The following is a 6,323-nucleotide window of genomic DNA, read 5'->3' as shown; positions in this document are numbered from 1 at the left end:
AATGGTGGTGCTTTTAATAAGCGTTTTGTAACAGAATAAACAATTTACATCTTTTGGAGACACAAATTAAAAGATTAAACTTACGATCAAGAAGACACGTATGCTTCCAGTACGAATAATAACAACAACAACAACAACAACAATAATGATAATAATATTTAAAGGATTGAAGTTACTCCTCCAGAAATTAAAGAAACAATAAGAAGAGTGCGACTATTATCGAATGAACAATATTTCGACATCTCGTGTGTCTTCCACAAGTTCAAAATAAACATCTCAGTCTGCTTCATTTTGGTAACAATGATAATAATAATAATAATAATAATAATAATAATAATGATAATAATAATAGTAGTAGTAGTAGTAGTAGTAGTAGTAGTAGTAGTAGTAGTAGTAGCAGTAGTAGTAGTAGTAGTAGTAATACTAATACACTTTGCAAAAAAGTGATGCAAACATAAACCGGAAGGCATCATCAAAAATGATAATGCTAAAATCCTATGGGATTTTATGATTCAGTGCGACCATGAAATAGAGAATAAGAAACCAGACATAGCGTTAATTGAGAAAGAAAACAAACGATGCTGGATCATAGATACAGCATGCCCAGCGGACAACAAGGTATGCGCTAGGAAAAAAGAAATGTCGATAGATATGACAGGTTAGCTTGGGAGTTTAAGCAGTTGTGGTCGCTGAAAAAGGTGTATCAATAACTGTCGGAGCCTTGGGAACAGTGATTAAAAATCTTGAAAAGTACATGGAACAAATAGGGGCTACAATAAGGGTGGAGCGCTTGCAGAAAACAGCACTGCTTGGAACCGCTCGAATACTCCAAATGGTGCTCGAAAATAGTAGTGAACAGCTGGCACCGTTGAATATCTCTAGCATTAGAAGCTGTGCAAAGGAAATAATAATAATAATAATAATAATAATAATAATAATAATAATAATAATAATAATAATAATAATAATAATAATAATAATAGCAATGAAAATAAAAATAATAATAATATTGATAATAATAATAAAAGAACTTGAGCAGGAACAAACCTATAAATGAAACAGTAATAAAAGAACTTGAGCAGGAACAAACCTATAAATACCTAGGAATAAATGAAGGCTCTGGTATCCAGCATGCAAGCATGAAAGAGGAGGTTAGAAAGGAATGTTATAGAAGAGTTCGAGCAATTCTAAAGTCTGAGCTGAATGCATATAACAAGGTGTTAGCCATAAATTCCTTAGCAGTCCCAGTTGTTCTTTATAGCTTCAATGTGCTTAACTGGAATACCAGTGAAATAGTCAAAATTGATAGAAAATTCCGCAAGCTACTGACTTGTAATAAGATGCACCGTCCAAAGGCAGACGTGGATCGTCTTTACCTCCCCAGAGCTCAGGGAGGTCGAATCTTGATCCAGCTTGAACTTACGTACAAAATCACCACAATCGGACTGGCCAAATACCTTGAAACAACCAACGATTGGATGCTGAAACTTGTTGAAAAACATGAAAGACCGAAAAGACTTCACTCTATTCTGAAAGAGAGCAAAAAATTCGCTACCGAACTCTTAGATACCCACCAGCTTGATCAGGTTGAAGGAAATGCGCCAACTGCTGCTGCAAAGAAAATAAAATTAATTGCAAAGACAAAAGCACATGAAAAATTAGCTAGCAGATGGGAACAGAAACCTCTGCATGGTAAGTATGTGGCTCGTAGCAAACAAGTTGATGTCGACCAGAAACGCACGCATCAATGGTTACGAAGCTCAGAGCTAAAAGCAGAGAGTGAAGGTTTCATATTGGCTGCTCAAGACCAGAGCTTATTAACCCAGAACTACCAAGCCAATGTGATAAAAAATGGAGCTGATCCAAAATGCCATTTCTGAAACGATGCGATTGAAACTACAGACCACCTAATCTCAGGGTGTAGAGTCTTAGCACCTGTAGAATATAAAGCAAGACATGACAGAGTTGGCCAGTATTTACAATGGGCAATATGTCAGCATTATAAAATCAAAACTGCTGACAAATGGTATAAACACCATCCTGAAGCTGTGACTGAGGGCGAAAATGTATCGATTCTCTGGTACTTCCCCGTACATACCGACAAGGCTATAAAAGCTAATAAACCGGATATTATTATAAAAGATCAGACAAAGAAGACGTGTTTATTAATTGACATGAGTATTCCCTGTGATCATAATATAGCGGCAAAAGAATTTGACAAGATCAGTAAATATAAAGACTTGCTAATAGAAATTGAAAAAATGTGGCACCTCAAGGCGACTACCGTACCAGTGATTGCAGGGTCTCTAGGAATGATAAAAAAAGGTACTGAATCCTATTTGAAAATGATACCAGGCTTACCATCCCTACAGGAAGTGCAAAAAATCGTGCTAACTGGAACGACTCATGTACTGAGAAGAGCATTATCGCTGTGAAAACAACATCCATTCATGAATTTTTTTTTTTAAATACATATTTTACCTGTGAATTTGCGTGTGTAAACTGGGAATACATACAACGAGTTTCTCTGCCCTAGGTGTACGGAAAACACTCGGCGAGAAATGGAAGAAAATTTGAAGAAAGAAGAAAAAAATAACAACATAACAATAATAATGATGATGATGATGATGATGATGATGATGATGATGATGATAATGATAATAATAATAATAATAATAATAATAATAATAATAATAATAATAATAATAAACACTTTCAATACAGTAACCATAAGAGCATCACAGCAAACCACAGCACATACCCAAGGCACACAGAGCTGCGCTCGGTAGTGAAGTGAAAGCACGTTATAAAAACAAAACTACTGAACAATAATAATAATAATAGTAATAATGATAATTATAATTGTCCTGATGCAATACCAGGCACTGATTCTCATGGCTTCTGATCTTAACTGATTGGAAGTGCTTTTGTTGTAGTGAAAATGTACTCCTCTTCCCACGTGACAATGCCACTATAAATTCAGACAGTCAGTCGTCGTAGGAATTCTCAGTTGGAGTCAGTGTCAGGTACGTGATATATACGAGCTCCAGTTACCGTCAAGGTAGACATTTCAAAGTCATTGTCTTGCGGAGCTGTCAGCGACAGCACGATAGAGGAGTCAAAGATAATAAGACGCGGAATACCGCCCCAACATAATAGTGGCGACAAGACTATTACAGTGCTGACAATAACATACAAGTGGATGAGGATCCACATTATAATAGAGGCGACGAGGATATAAACAATTCACGCGGACAACGTTGAAACAAATTCTTTTTGCACGTGAAAATAAAAAAAAATTCACGTGGACGACGTTGAAAAATTTTTCGCGTGGAGAAATTAAAAACTCGACAGAGGAGTAACAAACATTTTTGTTGTACAAATTTTACAAAAAATCCGTAAAATTATAGCAAACTTGTTAGAGGGTCTAATTGAGTTCCAAAAACAGCAACAAGCACAACTCAAAGAACAACAAGAACAACAACAAATGTTGCAGCAAGAAACGCTACAACTAATGAAGTTGGTAAAAAAAGAAAAAAAAAAAACGAGAAAATACATTTTCACCAGACCATGTAGCAATTTCAATTAATGAATTTAAATATGATCCGGAAGAAGGAGTCACGTTCGAGGCATATTACCAAAAATTTGAACAAAGTTTCGAAAATGGATGCCAAAATTGGATGAATGAAGTGAAAAAGCGTCTAATTCGGAGGAAACTAGCGATGATAGAGCATGAGAAATACTGTAACTTTATATTGTCTAAAACAGTTTCTGACATAAATTTCACGGAGACACATTTGACATTTTATGTAAGATGTTCAGTGAAAAAACATCGTTATTTAACACACGTTGGAAGTGTTTGAACACTGATAAAGGAGATGACAAACACTTTACCACATATGCGGGTAGAGTGAAAAGAGAGTGTGAGATATTTAAACTGGATAAACTAACTCCAGACTGGTTCGTGTGCTTGATTTTTGCTCAGAGAACACAGAAGTCAGAACGAAAATTCTCACAAAGCTGGAAACGAACCAGTATATAACTCTCCAGAAACTATCAGAAGAGTGCGATAGGATATTAAAAGTAAGGCACGACACAGAAGAAATCCAGAGACGAAAAGTGTGAATTTTTGATGAAAAATATCAAACATTTTGGTCAAGTAATTGACGAAAGGGGACGCAGGCTAAACCCATCAAGGGCGATGGCAATACGGAATATACCTCCCCCAACGAACGTCAAATTGTTACAAGCATTTTTAGGCTTGGTAAACTACTATCAAGTATATATCCTAAACATACACAACACAAGGGCTCCACTGAACGAGCTGTTGGAAAAAGATGCTAAATGGCTTTGGCCAGAAAAATGCCAGAAGGCATTTGAGGAACTAAAAAGGATGTTAATTTCAGACTTGTCGCTTACACACTTCGATCCGAATTTGGAAACGAAACGGGCAACAGATGCTAGTGAGTACGGGGTAGGTGCCGTACTCCTACACAAATGTGAAGATGGCAACCCAAAGGCCATAGCCGACGCATCAAAGACGCTATTGCCAGCGGAAATAAATTATAACCAAGTTGAAAAAGAGGTCCGTTGCTAACGATTTATGGATCCAAGACAGGAATCTCAGTACATACAGCAAATAGGTTGCAGCGATGGGGTACCGTTCTACTAAGCTACAACTACGCAATGGAATATTTACCTTCGAAAAAGCTAGGACATGCTGACGGCCTATCCCGGTTAATACCCAGAAATGGCGAACCATTCGAGGACACAGTAATAGCAGCCCTAAGAGCCGAAGGGGAAATTAAACACATAATGTGGAACATTGTACAAGAGTTACCAATAACTTTGGAGGAGATAAAGCGATACGAGCCAAAAGATAAGTTCATTAATAAAAAAAAAAAAATCCTGTGGTCTGCTAAAGATGACAAAAATAGGTTCGGTAAGAAAAAGCAGCAACAGGTAAGCATATATTCAGCATGCGACGGCGTACTGATGAATGATCAAAGGGTAGTGATACCTGAGACTTTACAAAAAAAAAGAATGTTGAAAGCATTCCACATTAGACATCCGGGGATTGCAAGGATGAAAGCGTTTATGGGCAGTTATGTGTATTGGCCGAAGATGGACAAGGAAGTTGCAAACGTAGTGAAAGGCTGAAGAGGTTGTGCTTTGGCGGCGAAATTGCTTACTAAAATATGGGAGCCCTGGCCAGAAGTAAAAAGTCCATGGTCAAGACTAGATTGATTTTTCGGGTCCGTTAAATGGTTATCACTACATAGTAGTAGTTGATAGTTTTATAAAACAGCCGGAAATTGTTAAGTGTAAAAGACAAACCTCCAAAACGGTAATAAATATTTTGCACGAATTATTCGCAAGATTTGGCATCCCTTACGTGATTGTGTCTGATAACGGAACACAGTTTGTGTCCAGTGAATTTAGAAAATTCTGCGAAATGTTCACGGTAAAACATAAAACGTTAGCGACTTACCACCCCAGATCAAATGGACAGGCAGAACGTTTTGTGGATACTTTTAAAAGAGCTTTGAGAAAAGCAAACAAGAAAGCCACAGACAAAGTCACTCTGCAGCAATTCCTAAGGGTATTCAGGGTGACACTGAACCCCAATTCACCTGCAGGAAACTCACCAACAGAACTGATGTGCACGAGGAAGGTGAAATCAGTTTTTGATAAACTGTTACCTGGCAAAGAAAGAAAAAGTACCAGGAAAGACAATCTAAAATTTTTCAAAATTGGTGATGAGGTATACATGAGGTCGTATAAAAACGGAAAACAGTACTACAAAGAAGGGGAAATTACAAAGTACAGAGGAAAAATGATGCACGGAATTAAAAGCAGGAAAGGTACTGAAAAAAGATACAGAAACCAATTGAAGAAGAGATTCATAGAAAATGGACCAGACAGATTAGAAGAACCTATGGAATGGTTGTATGATACATTCCAGGTACTAATACCGTTTCAGGTGTTTGAACCCACGCGTACAAGTGGAATAAAAAGGTAGAACACAGAGTTTCTACAAATAGACTCCAGAAAGAAAAAAAATATTAAGTTGGAAGACAAAAAGAAGCGCTAAAAAGGGAGGCGGCGTAAATAGAGTAAAATAAAATTACTTGCTTCCCACTCAAAAAAGCAAAAAACAAAACAAAAACAAAAACAAAAACAAACAGGGGAGATGTTGTAGTGAAAATGGTACTCCCCTTCCTACGTGATTAACCGAGGTCAGTTGTTGTAGGAATTTTCAGTTGGAGTCTGTCAGTTACATGATAGATACGAGTTCGAGGTACCGTCAAGGTAGACGTTTC

Source organism: Octopus bimaculoides, chromosome 15 (assembly GCF_046866305.1).
Source record: "Octopus bimaculoides isolate indiv1 chromosome 15, ASM4686630v1, whole genome shotgun sequence".
In the NCBI taxonomy this organism is placed as follows: Eukaryota; Metazoa; Mollusca; class Cephalopoda; order Octopoda; family Octopodidae; genus Octopus; species Octopus bimaculoides.
Note: the sequence above shows the minus strand (reverse complement) of the source record.